General features: G+C 44.0%; 1 protein-coding gene and 1 long non-coding RNA gene across 5 annotated transcripts in view; one reads left to right on the top strand and one right to left on the bottom strand.

Annotated features, from left to right (window-relative positions):
• Positions 1 to 12: 12 nt before the first annotated feature.
• Positions 13 to 17,430, bottom strand: LOC141080477 (uncharacterized). The gene is made up of 2 exons (XR_012228913.1): positions 15,317 to 17,430; positions 13 to 381 (listed from the first exon to the last, which is right to left on the bottom strand). It is a non-coding gene; the product is annotated as an uncharacterized lncRNA (long non-coding RNA).
• Positions 8,790 to 19,027, top strand: part of LOC141080476 (nuclear envelope pore membrane protein POM 121C-like) — a 40,608-nt gene continuing 30,370 nt past the window's right edge. The window contains exon 1 of one of the 4 annotated variants that reach the window (XM_073565722.1): positions 8,790 to 9,047. The gene's annotated coding sequence lies outside the window, so the exon portion shown is untranslated. The remainder of the gene's footprint in view (positions 9,048 to 19,027) is intronic. The other 3 variants (XM_073565724.1, XM_073565725.1, XM_073565723.1) reach the window with 3 other exon arrangements.

Genomic DNA, 19,027 nt, shown 5'->3' with positions numbered 1-19,027 from the left:
AAAAAAAGACAATCCCTTTAAAAGGTTTACTCCATCTTCATTGTTTCTGTCTGATCGGGCGATTACAGAGCGAAATAGAGGAATCATATACAGGTGAGAATGCAGTAATGTGGGTGAATAAATATGTGTATTTATTGCTTTCATATATTTATTTTTTTCCATTTTCCATAGAGAACTCAGCATGTTCAAGTAGAATGGCCGAGAAGCCGCACATCTCACATCTAGAAGTTGTTAATGGAGATGGCTTCTCTCATCTGCATACAGATCACTTCATGGATGTACAGAGTGTTTTCCTTCACTTGGATCTCTTCCTCTAGAGACAGCTGCTTACGGATCAAGCCTTTCAGCTCGGCTTCCGCCTGATTCAGAGCCTCTCGTAGTCTGCAAAACAAAAGAATCAGAATGAGTCTAAGGCGATGTTCACACTGGGTGTTCGTGATGTGTTTTTTTTTCTGCAGAAAAATCTCTCTTGGCAGTAAAGAAGCTGCAGAAAAAAGCAGGATTTGCTTGGTTTTTCTTGTGTTGTTTTCTGCTTTTCTTTCCTTTTTTTTTTTTTGCTGCGTTATTATCATTCTACATTTGTCTCTTGTGTATGCTGATAAAACGACAAACTGAATCTTTAACTCCCCCCCGCCATAATTTGTCCAGGCTCCTCATACACATTAGACTGTTGGCCTAAGCGGGTTCGGCTGATATCTAATGTGTAAGGAGAACTTTGGAAAGGTTTTGGTGAAAATGACATAAGTGGAAACCAAACATAGAACACAGGTAGATGCCTAGCTCAGCTCACAGTCCAAAGCACAGGTCAATTGGTGATTTTCTGTTTTAGGCCAGGGTCACACTTGCGAGAAACTCGCACGAGCCTCGCGTCTCAATACCGGGCACTATTACTGGCACTCGTGTTCTGAGTGTGCGGCTGCATGTATTTCTATGCAGCTGAAGGCTCCGATCCCGAGTGCCGGCGGCAGTGCCGGGTATTGAGACACAAGACTCGTGCGAGTTTCTCACGAGAGTGAACCCGGCCATAATGGTGTTTTTTCCATCCCCTGCACTGTTATAAATCAGTAGTACACAAGAAAGTAAGCAACTTTGTAATATATCTCATCAGAGAAATCTGCTTTTTTTTCTGTTCCTGGACTGATCACATTTTTTTTCAATTCCTGGGTAAAAATCTGTATTCAGTGAAGACAGGTTGTTACATTACTGAGATAGGAGATGGCAGTTGGTGTTTTTGTAAGATTCCGTGTAAAGGGAGGAGCTCTGCCTTTAGCGCCTCCTTTTTCCCCTCTACGTAGAATACTATGGGTAGAAGCTGTCATCTCCTATCTCAGTAATCTGACAATCTGTCTTCAATGAACACAGATTTTACCCGGGAATTGAAAATTTTGAAAATGAATCATTAGTCCTGGAGGAGAAAGAAGTAGATTTCTCTCATATAATATACAGTGGGTGAAATCCATATTGAACATGTCACCAATTTTCTAACTAAATATATTTCTAAAGGTACTATTGACATGAAATTCCCACCAGATGTCGGTAATAACCCATCCAATCCACACGGGTAAAGAAATCATACCATAAATTAAGGTGTATAATAATGAGAAATGGCACAGGGAAAAAGTATTGAAAACATGAAGAAAAACAGGTGCAAATAGCCATGGAAAGTGATGACACCAGCTGAAATCTATCAGTAGTTAGAAAGCAATCCTGTCATTTAGTAAAAAATATCAGCTGTTCAACTGATGGTCTATAAAAAGGTGTCTCATTATCAAGGTGCCACAAAAGAAACATCTCATGTGTAAAACCAGTGAAGTGTCTCAAGACCTTCAAAACCTTATTGTTGCAAAACATACTGATTGACATTGGTTACAGAAGAATTTCTAAACTACTGAAGGTTAAAGTGAGGAAAGTTGGGGAAATAATAAGGAAGTAAAAAGCACAATTTCACCCTAAACCGGTCACGGCAAGGAGCTTTCTATATTTCAGGTAGAGGTATAAAAAGAATTATCAGAAGAGTTGTCCACAAGTCAGGACAACCTGTGGAGAGATACAAAAAATACCTGGTATCAGCAGGTACAATTGTTTCAAAGAAATCAAAGTAATACACTCAACCTCCATGGACTGTATGCACGCTCATCACCAAGACCCTATTGCTGAACAAAAAGCATATTCTAGCACATTTTAAGGTTGCTCAACTACATTTAGACAAGCCTGTAAAATACTGGGAGAATATAGTCGGGGCAGATGAGACCAAAGTTGAACTCTTTGGATGCCAGAATACACACAATATTTGGGAGTCCAAAAGGCACTGCATATCACTCAGTCCTCAATCTACTAAAACTCTTGTACATGCCCTCATCATCTCCCGCCTTGGCTACTGCAACACTCTCCTCTGTGGCCTCCCTGCTAACTCTCTTGCACCACTCCAGTCTGTCCTCAATTCTGCTGCCTGACTAACCCACCTCTCTCCTCGCTACTCCCCTGTCTCCACCCTCTGCAAATCCCTCCATTGGCTCCCAATTCCCCAACGAATCCAATTCAAACTACTAACACTGACCTACAAAGCCATCCACAACCTTTCCCCTCCCTATACAGCCCTCTATTGCTCTATATTGCCCTCTACTCCTCTTTGGTCAGACCTCATCTGGAATACCGTGTACAGTTTTGGTCACCACATTTTAAAAAAGACATCAACAAACTGGAGCAAGTTCAGAAAAGAGCGACCAGAATGGTGACCGGTCTGCAAACCCTGTCTTATGAGGAAAGGTTGCAGGATTTGAGAATGTTTAGCTTGCAGAAAAGAAGACTGAGAGGAGACATAATAGCTGTCTACAAATATCCCAAAGGCTATCACATTGTAGAAGGATCATCTTTATTCTCATTTGCACAAGGAAAGACTAGAAGCAATGGGATGAAACTAAATGGGAGGAGACACAGATTAGATATTAGAAAAAACTTTTTGACAGTTAGAGTGATCAATGAGTGCAACAGGCTGCCACGAGAGGTGGTGAGTTCTTCTTCAATAGAAGTCTTCAAAAAGAGGCTGGACAGACATCTGTCTGGGATGATTTAGCGAATCCTGCTTTGAGCAGGGGGTTGGACCAGATGGCCCAGGAGGTCCCTTCCAACTCTACAATTCTATGATTCTATATCTCTGAACTAATCTCTCAATATCTTCCCTCACGTAATCTTCGATCCTCCCAAGACCTCCTACTCTTCTCCACACTTATTCGTTCCTCACACAACCGCCTCCAAGATTTCTCCTGAATATCCCCTATCCTCTGGAATTCCACGCCTCAACACGTCCGATTATCCACCACCCTCGGATCCTTCAAATGGAACCTGAAAACCCATCTTTTCAGGAAAGCTTACAGCCTGCAATGACCATTCTGCCGCCTCACCACCGCCTGAGCTGCCGCCTCATCACCACCAGAGCTGCTGCATCCCCGACCTTCTGTCTCTTTCCCACTATCCCGTAGAATGCAAGTCCGCAAGGACAGGGTCTTCTCCCCTCTGCGCCAGTCTGTCATTGTAAATTTGTTTACTGTTAACGATATCTATAACTTTGTATGTAAACCCTTCTCATGTACAGCACCATGAAATTAGTGGCGCTATATAAGTAAATAATAATAATAATATCACCCCCAAAACACCATACTAAGAATGAATTTTTGAAGTAGAAATATCATATTTTTCAGCATACAGCACTGGCAAACTTCATGTAATTCAAGGGAGGCTAAATATACTGTAACAAGACATTCTTGATGATCTGCTATCACCTATCAGGGTGATGAAAATGAAATGAGGGAGGACATCTGTGGCGCCCCTGAGGGTTCAGTCGCCACAGAGGTACTGCACCTCCTCCTAAGGTGTGGTACCCCACTATCCAGGTAAGGTGGAGACACCTGTCCACACTCCAACACTCACATCTCACATACACCAGTAGTGTAGCAGGGCACCCTTTGTGGTTCCCTGCTTGGAACACGAAGAGTGCTGGGGAGGTGGGTGGAGCTTAGGCTGCACAAGAGAGCGGGAGAATACTAGGAAAGGGTCAGTTGGAGAGAAGAGATCCCCTGAGAGGGATGGAATGAAAGCAAGTGCTGCAGCAGTCTCCTGTGACCCGGAGCTGTTGGCACGGGAAGGAGCAAAAGAAAGCCTAATTCTTCAGAAGGAAGATAGATTAGTATGGAACGTGGGGAGAAAAGAACTGAGGACAAGGGTGAGAGCAGAGCCCTTCCTTGAGTTTGAAGCGCATGGTCCGGAGTCCGGTCTCCGAGGTTGTATGGATACTGACGGTCCTGCAGCAGAAACCGGAGGAATAGAAGTTGTCACCACTTTATTCCCACCTAAGACTCGAGGGCACAACAGCAACGGGTGTGAGCCGGGACCTGAGAGTAGGAAGTCCCCGAAGCGGGCTACAGCTGTCTGCCGTACGAGTAGGGTTCTAAGAACATCTGAAAGGAGGAACTTGAGTTTAAGACACAACTACAAGTACTTCAGTTTAAGTGCTAGTGAGGAGACGTTCAGAGAAGGCACATGTTGGAGGAGTGTTGGAACGGTGTACTTTACCTTGCCTGGAAGTCGGCTGAGCCCCTGACCTGGAGAACATGGCACCGAAGCGGGCATCTGTGTGCACCAGACTGAGTAAAGCCTTGGAACTACATGCCTTTGTGTCCTCTACTTATTCCTGTGCCTTGAACCCGGCTCTGCTACATCTACTTCCTCACACCATCTCCTCATTTACTAACCTCATCTACTCTGCCCTGGGACTACAGCCCTACCTGTGGAGGGCTACAACATCATAGCTGCACTCAACACCCATCCCAGGGAAGCAACACCGCAGCGCTGGTCACTCTGACCAGGTGGCGTCACGAATTACCATAATAACTTTATCCCCATCACTCTACCTCTTTTACATTGACTGCCTGAGGCCACGGACCGGGCCACTGCCACTGTGACATCTCCCATAGAAATCTACGGGCCCGGTGCCGAGTACCCCACGGCCTCTGGGGCGCGTCACATCCTAAACACAAAGCCAAGGAAACTATCCATTGGTATCAGAAAAAGAAAATAAAGCTGTTAGAATGGCCCAGCCAATCACCTGTACTGAATCCAATAGAAAATTTATGGAAGGAATTGAAGCTCAGTTCATGGAAGGAACCCATGGAACCTTTAGGATTTGACTTGTGTGTGGAAAAATGAACCAAAATCGCACCTGAGCAATGCATGCGACTAGTTTTTCCATACAAGAGGTATTTTGAAGCTGTCATCACTAGTGTTGAGCATTACGATACTGCAAATATCGGGTATCGGCCGATATTTGCTGTATCGGAATTCCGATACCGAGTACCGATATTTTTTCAATATCGGATACCGGTATCGGAAGTCCCCATAATGCAATGAGCCACTGTTGTGGCTGTGATTGGCTGCTGAAATTATGTCATCATGATGCACGGTCTGTGCGCATCATGATGCGCGGTCTGTGCCGACTGCAGGGGGTCTGTACGGGCCTGCCGGGGGCCTGTGCCGGCTGCTGGTGGTCAGTGTGGGCCTGCCGGGGGTCTTGTGTGTGTGCGGGCATCGTCCGATGGGACTACAAGTCCCATCGGGCTATGCCTGCTACAATAACAGTGATTGACACATTAGCCAATGATGGGACAGTAGAAGTCCCATCATCCGGCTAATGTGTTGAATGTAAAAAAAAACAAACATACATACTACATACATACTACATATATACAACATTCATACAACATACATACTACATTCATACAACATACATACAGACTACATATATACAACATTCATACAACATACATACATACTACATACATACTACATATATACTACATTCATACAACATACATACATACTACATACATACTACATTCATACAACATACATACATACTACATACATTACAACATATATACTACATTCATACAACATACATACACTACATTCATACAACATACATACATACTACATACATACAACATATATACTACGTTCATACAACATACATACTACATACTTACTACATACATACAACATACATACAACATGCTACAGACATACAACATACATACTGCATACATACATACTAAATATCACATACAATACATTCATACATTCATACAATACATGCATACTACATATATACTACATTCATACAACATACATACATAGTACATACAACATGCTACAGACATACAACATACATACTACAAACATACTATATACAATACATTCATACATTCATACAATACACACATATAGACATACAGTACATATAACATAGAGTACATACTCACCATCACTTGTCACTTTGTTCCCCGAAGCCAGTGTCATCTATGAAAAAAATTAGAAAATAACAAACAAGCGATATACTTCCTGATCCGCAGAAATCCACGAGTGTCTCACGAGCCACGACGATCTGCACTGCATCACTGGGAGGTTACTATCGTTCACTGGTGTCACTTTATGGCAAAAGCTGCGTGGGAACTTTCTCACACAGCAATGCCAAAAGTGAGACTAGGGACTATTTTTTTACAGTGGTGGAGGAATACAGTGCGGAAGGATACCTACCTCCTGTCATTGTATTCCTGGGGCCCCTAGAGAGCGGTCGCATCAGCTGATGCTGCTGTTCTCCACGGGAGATCGGCGTGGGACCCTCGTGGATTTCTGCGGATCAGGGAGTCTATCTCTTGTTTGTTATTTTCATATTTTTTCATAGATGACACTGGCTTTGGGGACCAAAGTGACAAGTGTTGGTGAGTATGTACTCTATGTTATATGTACTGTATGTCTATATGTATGTATTGTATGAATGTATTGTATGTAGTATGTATGTAGTATGTATGTTGTATGTCTGTAGCATGTTGTATGTATGTTGTATGTATGTAGTATGTACTATGTATGTATGTATGTATGTTGTATGAATGTAGTATATATGTAGTATGTATGTTGTATGAATGTAGTATATATGAAGTATGTATGTATGTTGTATGAATTTTGCATATATGTAGTATGTATGTATTATGTAGTATGTATGTATGTATGCTGTATGAATGTAGTATATATGTAGTATGTATGTATGTTGTATGAATGTAGTATATATGAAGTATGCAGTATGTATGTATGTTGTATGAATGTAGTATATATGTAGTATGTATGTATGTTGTATGAATGTAGTATATATGTAGTATGTATGTATGTTGTATGAATGTAGTGTATGTATGTTGTATGAATGTAGTATATATGAAGTATGTAATATGTATGTATGTTGTATGAATGTAGTATATATGAAATATGCATGTAGTATGTATGTATGTTATATGAATGTTGTATATATGTAGTATGTATGTATGTTGTATGAATGTAGTATATATGAAGTATGTAGTATGTATGTATGTTGTATGAATGTAGTATATATGTAGTATGTATGTATGTTGTATGAATGTAGTATATATGTAGTATGTATGTATGTTGTATGAATGTAGTATATATGAAGTATGTAATATGTATGTATGTTGTATGAATGTAGTATATATGAAGTATGCATGTAGTATGTATGTATGTTGTATATATGTAGTATGTATGTATGTTGTATGAATGTAGTATATATGAAGTATGCATGAAGTATGTATGTTGTATGAATGTTGTATATATGTAGTATGTATGTATGTTGTATGGATGTAGTATATATGAAGTATGTAGTATGTATGTATGTTGTATGAATGTAGTATATATGAAGTATGCATGTAGTATGTAGTATGTAGTATGTATGTTGTATGAATGTTGTATATATGTAGTATGTATGTAGTATGTATGGTTTTTTTTTTGGTTTTTTTACATTCAACACATTAGCCGGATGATGGGACTACTACTATCCCATCATTGGCTAATGTGTCAATCACTGTCATTGTAGCAGGCATAGCCCGATGGGACTTGTTGTCTGCACACACACAAGACCCCCAGCAGGCCCGCACAGACCCCCGGTAGCTGGCACAGGCCCCCGGCAGTCCCGTACAGACCCCCGACAACCGGCACAGGCCCCCGGCAGGCCCATACAGACCCCCGACAGCCGGCACAGGCCCCCGGCAGGCCTGTACAGACCCCACCCGCACACACAGACACGCACATTGTCCGCCAACGCACCGCCCACATTCTTCCCCCCTCCCGAACTGGATGTACAAGCAAAAAAAGGGTTTTTTTTAATTCCAATATTTCTGTCCCATTGACTTGAATGGGACTTCCGGTATCGGAATCGGCGATACCTGATACTTTTTGGGTATCGGGCCGATCCAGTCCGATCCGATATTTCTCTATATCGGATGGTATTGCTCAACACTAGTCATCACCAGTAAAGGCTTTTGTACGAAGTATTACATTCATTTCAGTAAGCGTGTTAAATAGCTTTTTTTTCTTTCCTGTCATTTCTCTTTGCACACAACTTTCTTTTATGGACCTCTATAGTTTGATGTACTAGATAGGTTGCTATCGACATCTGGTAAGAATTTCATGTCAATAGCAGCTTTAGAAGTATATTTACTTAGAAAATTGATGCTTGATGTGTTTAATACTTCACCCTCTGAATTATAAAGTTTCTTATTTTCACAGGTATTATTGATTTCTACAATATAACTTTCAATGACGGTTACACTTTAAAGTGAACAATTTTCAAGGGCACTTTCCAATACCATTTATGTTGTCATGAAGGAGTTCGCAAATAAGCGATGATATTCATACAGCTCTGGCAAAAATTAAGAGACCACTGCACAGTTTTATAAAAATCAGCTTCTAGAAACCACTGGAGCCATAGGCGGAGGAGGACATGACTTGGGGATGGGTGGACCTTTACTCCTGCAGCTTTTTGGTATAGTGTAGATTTTTAAGCTAGAGTGATGTTGCTTTCAGAGTAAGAAGCACAGTATGTCTGTGCCTGGTGAGTTACTGTGAGGAGGGTGGGGCTTATATAGAGCAGGAAATCTGTGTCTCTTCCCTCTTTCTTGGACAGGATGAACAGGAGGAAGCATGTCTGCAGTGTCAGGGAGTATAATACTGGGGTTATCACCTCACACGACAGATGATAGGAGCACATTCACCTTAGACATCATTTACTAGTGTAGTATCAGCACCTACATTATGTATGGGACCAATATTACCTCAGCGATTCATGTAGCTGCCATGTCCCTCATGTGCATGCTGCTTTTTTCCTCACAGACTGTGAGATAACTTCTGGGTGACCTTCCTGCAGACATGTTTGATATACTACTCTGCACTCACCTCAGACATTGTGTAGTGTGTACTAGTGTAGTATCCGCTCCTACATCTTATCTGGGATCAAGATTACCTCAGTAATTCATGTAGCTGCCATGTTCCCTCACTTATTGCAGAGGCAGCTTTTGTGTGACCTCCCTGCAGACATTTCTGATATACCACATTACTGCTGTATTATACAGAGTCTTCATGAGTTCTGGGTTTATGTATGATAGGACAGGGCAGGGACGCATACAGTGTCTGCCATTACTATGGTGGAGCTGGGCAGTCACATGTATTAGAGACACTGGTGAGAGGAGCAGTCGGGGGATGGTATATGTATGATGGTGAGAGGAGCAGTCGGGGGATGGTATATGTATGATGGTGAGAGGAGCAGTCGGGGGATGGTATATGTATGATGGTGAGAGGAGCAGTCGGGGGATGGTATATGTATGATGGTGAGAGGAGCAGTCGGGGGATGGTATATGTATGATGGTGAGAGGAGCAGTCGGGGGATGGTATATGTATGATGGTGAGAGGAGCAGTCGGGGGATGGTATATGTATGATGGTGAGAGGAGCAGTCGGGGGATGGTATATGTATGATGGTGAGAGGAGCAGTCGGGGGATGGTATATGTATGATGGTGAGAGGAGCAGTCGGGGGATGGTATATGTATGATGGTGAGAGGAGCAGTCGGGGGATGGTATATGTATGATGGTGAGAGGCTGCACTTCATGTCAGTGCACTGTATACTGACCCTGCTGTGTGCTGATTACCCCCCTTCCCAGTTATGGAGTCTGATGATCTGTATGTGACCTCATCTCTGTTACATACTGTGAGGCTGGGTGTGCAGATCCTGTGTAACCAGGTTACTCACTATATGTGGTGTATGTGTAAAGGCTCTATTCCTGTGCTGTATACTTAACCTGTACCACAGGTCTGTATACATGATATCACTCCTCACTCTGCTATATACTGATCATGCTGTGTGCGGATTATCCCCCCATCCCAGTTATGGAGTCTGATGAGCTGTATGTGACCTCATCTCTGTTACATACTGTGAGGCTGGGTGTGCAGATCCAGTGTAACCAGGTTACTCACTATATGTGGTGTATATGTAAAGGCTCTATTCCTGTGCTGTATACTTAACCTGTACCACAGGTCTGTATACATGATATCTCTCCTCACTCTGCTATATACGGATCATGCTGGGTATAGACATCCTGTGTCTCCAGGTCATTTTCCTGGCTGTACATATAAGGCCTGTTTCACACTTCCGTTTTTTCAAATCCGTCAAAATCCGTTGGTTTCCGTAAAAAAACGGATCCGCCATATTTTTTTTTCAGGATCCGTTTTTTTGTCCCATAGACTTCCATTAGTGGTTACCGCGGATCCGTCAAAAAAACGGATCCGTTTTTTTAAAAACGGATCCGTTTGCATCAGTTTCCGTCAAAAAAACGGAAACTGATCCGTTTGGCGGACACAAAAACGGAAGTGTGAAACAGGCCTAACCTGGACATGACTTCCAGCTTAGTGCTTGATTTCTGTAGCGATTGCTGCCTTTAGTCCTCCCCCTCATATATTGCATGATCAGAGTGTACCCACCAAGAGCTTATTTTATATTACCTAAGATGGTGGATGGAACAGGCCTGAATGGTTTATGTTTTATCATGTGTAAAATAAATAATCGGTGAGTGACTCGGCACATTTGAGTGTGCACTAATAACTCAGCACATGGCGGGCAGTGAGTGGGCACTCCTAGTGTGAGGCTGCACATTGCTCTGGAGGACACATCATGGGCCCAGTTTTCAGCCCTGTCTCCTGTCTATTGTAATTGTATGTAGTAGAGTGACTGGCTGGGATACAGAACTTGCAGTTTTCTATCACACACCTATGACTGAAGGCAGCTTATATTAGACCTACATGTTTCTTACCATTTATGCGCAGCTGGTGATTAGAGTCTGTAACTGCTGTAGAGGAGCAGGCAGCTTCTCATATAACACAGCATTGCCCATCTCTGTCTATTTCTGGACCTTACGATGGGATATTTTCCATTATTAACCTGTTGTATACCTTGGTTGTAAACCTGTGAGTTTTTCACCCTCACTTATCCCACATTTTGTGCGGTTGGAGGGGTCCTTGAAGTTGGTTAAATATGGTCTGGGGGATCCATTGGGATATGGTTTCCTCCTTTTGGAATTCAATATGGTTCTGGATCTGGTGAAAGGTGGAGGGGAGTTTCGGCAAGGGTTTGTCGGATCCCCAGGAAATTCAAGTGAACATCGGAACCCTTGTGGTTATGGTGCTCCCAAGCTGGTGGGGTAACGACTGGGAGTAATTGTTGGTACATTTTATGTTCACTTTATGTTTGGTAATCACTGGATTTTGGGAGCTTCAAGGACTCCTACCAGCGTGTTAATATTATTTATGTTTTGATGTTTTATGGTATGTTTGTTTTAATAAAGGTGTGAATAATAACTTAAAAAAAAAAAAAAAAAAAAAAAGGGGATCAGTGTATACTCACCAAGTGCTTATTTTATATTACTTAAGATGGCAGATGGCACAGGCCTGAGTGGATTACCTGGAGCCTGGTGGTTAGGGGGGTCCTAGAAGTTGGTTAGAAATTGGTCTGGGGGATTCATTGGGATATGGATTCCTCTTTTTGGAAGTTAATATGGTTCTGGACCTGGTGAAAGGTGGAGGAAATTCAAGTGAACGTTGGAACCCTTGTGGCTATGTGCTCCCGATCTAGTGGGGGTAACAGCTGGGTGTAATTGTTGGTACATTTTATGTTTGGTAATCACCAGGTTTGGGAGCTTCAAGGACTCCCCCCAGCGTATTAATGTGATTTATGCTTTAAAGTTTATTTTATGTTTATTTTAATAACATGAATTTAAAAAAAAACAAAAAAACAAACAAACATTTGTTTTCCTTTTAGTGGGTCCTTGAAGCTATTTATAAATTGGTCAGTAGGGGTAACCATATTAAGTATGGACCTCTGGGTGGGGTTCTTGGAGTTGATGCTGAATCAGCAAAAAGGAATTGGAAGTTAAAATTCTGAATCTGGCTTTTGGTTACGGCTCTGGACGGGTAACTCTGGACGGGGTGTTACCCGGGAGCTTTTGGTGGTTGGACTTCCCGGAATGGGATGTTTGGTGCCCTCGAGCTGGTGGTTTACGGCTGTGGGTAACGTGGATTTTTTAAGTTCTTGTGTGTTTGCCAAAATATTTAGCCAGTATTTTTGGGGCTCCAAGAACCCTCCCCTCATGTCGTATATGATTGTGTATTTAATACTTATTGTAAATGTTTGTTATTTGTTAATAAACTGGCTGCGGACCCCCCCCCTGGGTTTGGAAGGATAACCAATTCAGGTATGGCACCCTGGTTTTGAGGGGTAATCATCTCGTGTATGGCCCCCTGGTGTGGAGGGTAACCATCTCGTGTATGGCCCCCTGGTGTGGAGGGTAACCATCTCGTGTATGGCCCCCTGGTGTGGAGGGTAACCATCTCGTGTATGGCCCCCTGGTGTGGAGGGTAACCATCTCGTGTATGGCCCCCTGGTGTGGAGGGGGTAACCATCTCGGGTATGGCCCCCTGGTATGGAGGGGTGACCATCAAGGTATGGCCCCCTGGTCTCCAGAAGCACTTATATTTTATAGGACCCTGTTAGGGTAATGTCCCTGGGGTCAGGGCAATCATATTTTGCATGCCTACAGAAGAAATTGGCTCCTCTGTGCCAGGGACGGCGGCTGGAGGGGTGAAGAAAACAAGGTTGTCGTCTGGACAATGCAGTTATCTAGTGCACAAAACTGAAGAGCACTGCACCTGATCTGTGTGCCCTTGAGTCAGTGGGAGTGACTAAGGGTAAAGTAATCAAGTGCATTAACATGAAGGGCGATATGCCTATTCCTGATGCCCTTGAGCTGGTGTGAGCGGCTAAGGGTATCATCAAGTGCATTAACACAAAGGGCAGTATGCCTACTCCCGGTGCCCTTGAGCCAGTGGGAGCCGCTAAGGGTAAAGTAATCAAGTGCATTAACAAAAAGGGCAATATGCCTATTCCCAATGCCTTTGACCCAGTTGGAGAGGTCAACAGTAAATGTTATCAAGTGCATAAAAAACAATTAACAATGGCGTGGCCGGGTTATTAATAATGCCTTTGTAGACTTTTTTCTGCTTTAGGTTTATTTAAATTGCTGCTTCCAGATATTCTGAATGTTATTTTATGGTCGGTTATAATGTTGATGTTATATTGTGTATAGTTTTAATTACTCCCTATTTATAATATCTTTCTATTGATATGTTCATCACTTTTCGGGTAGTGATAGTAAGTGGGTTTAAGACATTTTACTGCACAGCTACTGTAAATAATGGTGGTTTCTAGAACTAAAATCTGTGATTTGGTGAATTATTAGAGCTGGCTACAATACATGCGGTATAATAGTTTTTTGAGGCATGACAGATGTCATTATGCAGGTATTCAGATTGTGGCTATGACCTTAATTATGGCTTACTTTCCACATTCCCCATTATGGGATCCTCATTGCAGGATGTTTAACAACTGCTATTTTGCTGTAGTTACCGTATTATCGATTATAACTTGGTAGCATGGCATCGATAAAATTAATCTGTCGGAGCTCTGGAATTTTAATTTTATTACTTGTGTGCACAGACTTTCCATAGCATGTAGAAATGGTTGATGGCTTTATTAGGCATGGTTGGTGGGGGCGAGTCCATTTAAGGTGTCAAATGGCCTCTCTGGTGGCGGTTTAGGAGTCAGGTGGAAGTTGCAGGCAAGTTAAGGTGGACTCATTTTAACTAATAGAGGATGTAAAACCTCATGGTGGTGAACAGGCTCGGCTTTGGTGGCCAGCCTCAAGGACGTTGTAATGGTAACGTCAATCAGGGGCGGCCACAGTGGTTAAGCACAGGAGTGAGGATAATGGGGTCATTGGTGCCCTGAAAGTTTACTGGCTCTGCTTGAATGGCAAGCCAGTGTGTGCCGCCCCTTTATGGCTGTCTGGCCTGGTTCTGTATGTCAGACAGCTGGGATATCACAGTACTTGTCAATCCCAATGTACTAGCAGTTCACCTGACTCCTACTGTGATTGTGTTAATCCTGTGATTTAAATAAAGCTGTGGCCATTTTGACAACCAAAATAATGTGTTGTGTATTTATTCTAGTGCCTAGGTTTACTGTAGTTATGGTGGTTTTAACATGGAGTGGGGGTCCGTCCCATATCCATAAGTCACTAAGTGTCTGACTGCCATTCCATTCCAGTGTCAGTTGAATTCCAACCAGAGTACACCTCATTCTACTCAGTGTGCTTCCGATGAGGTGATCAGGAGCACGTGGAGGTCTGGCGCTTGACTGCTCCTCTGAGCCGAGTGTTCATGTGTATGGGGGAGTCTGAAGAGATGGCGGCGTGCAGCCAGCGATGTCATTTGTATGGCTTACTTTATATACAGTTATTTGTTGTCTTCACACTCTGACATTGTCGTTGAGGATGTCACTGATTTTTGCTGCATTTCGGCGCGCACGGCGCACCGTCAAAAGTGAGCAGCACGCTACTTTCACACTGGCAGCGCATGATCTGCGCACCCTATGCTAAAGATAGGGTGCGCCGATCGCATGCGTGCAAATGCGAAAGTAGGCGGTGATCCCGGATGGGGCGGGCAGGGAGCCGGCTCGGGGCGGGGCTTAACGACGCAGGGCGCAGCGTTGTTTTAACGCAAATGTGAAACCAGCTTTATAGGGTATCCACCTCCAATAGCGGGATCTTTTTTTTTTTTTTTTTATACATGCTCTTTTGGCCAAAAAGGCATCTTTATGTGTGGGAGGCATACTGCTGTATGATTGGTGACCTCCTTTCATATCTATGGGAAACCTTTGTCACTGTGAAAATTGATGAATAGAACGGAGTATGAACAAAATGGATTTGACAAATTACCAGCTGTACAGAATAGCAGATAATAGAGGCTAGACCACATTGGGTACAAAAATAATGTATTATTATAGGACTACTGTTATACCCTTGCCTTGGACCGGACTTACCTGGAGGTGCACGGTCAAATGACCACTTGGTTTTACACTAGAGCTCCTGATGATGGAGCTAGACTTGAACGAGAGGTGGTCGCCAGGTGCCGCACCCAGGGCAGTGTTCGATATCGCAGCTGTTGACTCCAAGGGTGGCACACAGGCTATGACCCGGAGTAGCTGGCCACACAGGCACAGAGTCACTGGCAGGCACGGAACCGCAGGTGCTGTTTCTGGCTCAAGTACCACAGGAGCGGCTTCAGGGGGTCAGATTCCACAGATGCGACTTCAGGCTAGACGAGAACAGGGAAAGGTTCCGGATCAAACAGGGGGAACTCAAAGGGCGCAGGTTAACGGTATTTGTTCAGACACAGCAGGTTTAGAGGTAGATAATTGTAAGGGACACAAAGGAGTATCCGTAAGTGTACAGATATATGTGTGTGTATATATGTATATTAATATTTATTAATGTTGGATGTTATGTACCCTTTCCCTTTAACGTTAATCGTATTTATTGTACATGCCATGTAAATGTCTATTTATTGTATCTGTTATATGTACCTTATTTAACATTGGACATTGTTAGGCCATGTGTGAGCTTGTTTTTGGCGAGTCAAGTTGTACTTTTGAACGACACTTTGTATTAACATATCGTGTACAAACGGGGGGAAAAATTGCATTGTGGTAAAATTGCAAAAAATGTGTAATTCCAGTTGTTGGGTTTTTTTTTCTCCATGTTCACTAAATGCTGAAACTGAACTGCAATTATGATTCTCCAGGTCATTGCAAGTTCAGACACCAAACATGTCTAGGTTCTTTTTTTTTTTTTAAGTGGTGAAGAAAAAATTCCAAAATTTGGTTTAAAAAGGCGCCATTTTCTGGGACCTGTAGCGTCTCCATTTTTTGTTCTCTCGGGCTGGGTGAGGGCTTATTTTTTGAGTCACGAGCTGACTTTTATTGATCCCAATTTGGTGTAGATACAATCTTTTGATCACTTTTTTATTGTAATGGCGACCGAAATAAAATGTAATTCTGACGTTCTGAATTTTTTTTTTTTTTCTCTTTACAACATTTAGCGAACGGGTTAATTCTTTTATATTTATCGAGTGATTCTGAACACGGCGATTCCAAATGTGTGCATTTCATTTATTTTTGAATGGGGTGAAAGGGGGTGATTTGAACTTTTATATTTTTTTTTTTTTTCAAACTTTTTTTTAACTTTTTGCATGCTGCAATATCCTCCATGTGAGACTGGAAGCTGCATTACTTTGATCGCCTCTGCTGCACACAGGTGATGATCAGATCGCCTGTATGTAGCAGAAATGCTCACTTGCTATAAGCACCAAAGGAAAGGTGGCGCTCGTAGCAATTCGGCAATGAGAACCATAGAGGTCTGCTTCAGGCCTCTGGTTGTCATGCTGACCCATTGGTGTCCCGTGATCTTGTGATGGGGTCACTAATGGGCGGGATTTGACACCCTTCCGGTAAGCATGAGTTAATTGCCGCTGTCAGAAATTGGGGGTGAAAGGGGGTGATTTCATCTTTCTTGTTCCTAACTTTTTACTGTATGTAATAGTTCACTTAGTGGGCTTGAAGCTGCTTTTGTGTGATCACTTGTGCTATACTTGGTGATTAATCAACACTGCTATGTATAGATAAAATCATGGTCTCCTATGAGCGCCAGCTACGAGCTGGCTTTCACAGCAGAATAGTCATGCCAAGCATGGGGAACTTCAGCAGAGCTCACACTGTCATGGCAACCCTTCGGCGCCCCTCCATCACATCATGGACATGCCAGTGGTTGCATGGAATGATGCCCCTTCCTGCTGGTGCATGTTAGTTAAATTTAGCAGGATTGACAGGTTAAAAGTTATGGGCACAGCTCTTCTTCACCCACGGCAGTTAGACACCAGATGTCTGATTAAATCAACAATCATCTGCTGGGAAATATTTGGGCTCAGTGTCAGCCTGCATCAAAGACAGGGACGCGTACATATATGTCATGTCATGACTGTGTTAAACCATGAGTAATTACTCTGTCGCCTCATTGGGGGGACACAGAACCATGGGTGTTATGCTGCTGTCCACTAGGAGGCGACACTATGCATAATCTAAAAAAGATTAACTTTGGCTCCTCCTCTGCAGTATACACCCCTGGACGGCGTCAGCCTTCGCCAGTTTTTGCTTAGTGTCACAAGGAGGCACACCTAAAGATTTTGTTTTTTATTTTTACTCCGTTTTTTTCCGACGGATTACAGATGAAGAAAAGTGGGTCTCCAGTGAGACTCCCAACATGGCTCCTTCCTCGGCCCCCTATTATGGGGTGCCCGGTTGAAGTGGAGATGGCTATTCCCCATGTCGCTCCTTCCCCAGTCCCTCGGGTACTGGTCCGAAGTCGAGACCCCCCTCCTTCCCCAACCCCTTTGGGGTCTGGGTTGAGGTCGAGGCGAGGATGAAGACCCCCTGATGGCGACAGACACACCCTCCCTAATCCCCCTCTGGGGGTATTAGGTTGAGACGCCTCAGGTAGGGTCTGTACGAGGCAGCATTCTGCAGCTTAAACAGCCGGGGACCCCAGCCCTGCTGCCGTCTCCTGTTGGGGCCGGGGGAGAGTGCAGGCAGACATGGCACATACAGAGACAGTGCTCCCTGCGCCCCTGTCTCTGCGGCACCAGCTCCATAGTGCCTCAGGGGGACCCCTCACATGGAACCGCTATTGCTGCCAGCCCCACCGCTATTCTGCCTTCCAATCCGGGGAGGGTCTGGTTCAGATCCAACCCCCTCCCGGACATCCGCCCCGCCCTGGGGCCCTTCTGGGCATCAGGCTGCTAATTTAGACCGCGGCTTCAGCCTAGCTGAAGCTGCCGCCTCCTCCCCGCCCCCCCGGATGACGAATATGACACTCTACAGTGTCATAGAAGGGGCGGATCGAGGCAGAAAGGGCGCATTTTTACATAGCCCTGCGCGCCCTTTCTCAGCTCTCCGCCCCCTTCTTCTCCTCCTCATCTTCACGGTGGCCATCTTTGCTGCAGCAGAAGCCATCTTTGACATCAGCAGCAATGTCAGCAGTCTCCGGGGGGCACAGGACTGTGATTTGTCGGCGCTGGACCTAGGGGCACACTGGTGGGGTAAGATCACAGCTGGGTTCTCTCTACTCAGCTGTGAATCCATATTACCTATAAGGCTCTCCTATAGGTTTCCTCTGCGTTGCCACCCCTGTAAGGTCCCTGCTAGCCAGCCTCTGTGCACTATGCTGGGCTCAAGGAAAAGAACCAGGCAGGACTGCATTTATACATTCTTCACAGCCTGCAAAACCACTCTCCCCAGTGGCAGCACGTACCCGCACTGCCGGGATTGTATCCAAAATACTGTGTCAGAACCCCAAGAAGCCCCTACCAATGCTTCAGCGTCTGCTACCACGCAGGAATGGGCTACTCAGGTGTCGCAGTCTATGACACAGTCCATAGATAATCTAACCTCTACACTACTTCAGGCTCTGCAGGGTCATGTCTCAGCTATGAACGTTACCCAGCAAAGGGACGGCTTGTCTCAAGGACATGCCATTTGCGACACTCACAGACGTAAGCGGACCCACAGGTCGCGGTCATCTGCATCATCCCATAGCACACGGTCATCCCCCTCCAGGGAGAGACATCGTGGTTCCAGGTCACCTAGACCGTCCCCTAACAGAGACAGACAATGCAGATCTCCTCAGCGATCCCTGACCAC

Source organism: Dendrobates tinctorius, unplaced genomic scaffold (genome assembly GCF_039654945.1).
Source record: "Dendrobates tinctorius isolate UK_male_01 unplaced genomic scaffold, ASM3965494v1 ptg000016l, whole genome shotgun sequence".
NCBI classification, from domain to species: domain Eukaryota; kingdom Metazoa; phylum Chordata; class Amphibia; order Anura; family Dendrobatidae; genus Dendrobates; species Dendrobates tinctorius.
Note: the sequence above shows the minus strand (reverse complement) of the source record. Positions and strands in the feature narration are given on the sequence as shown.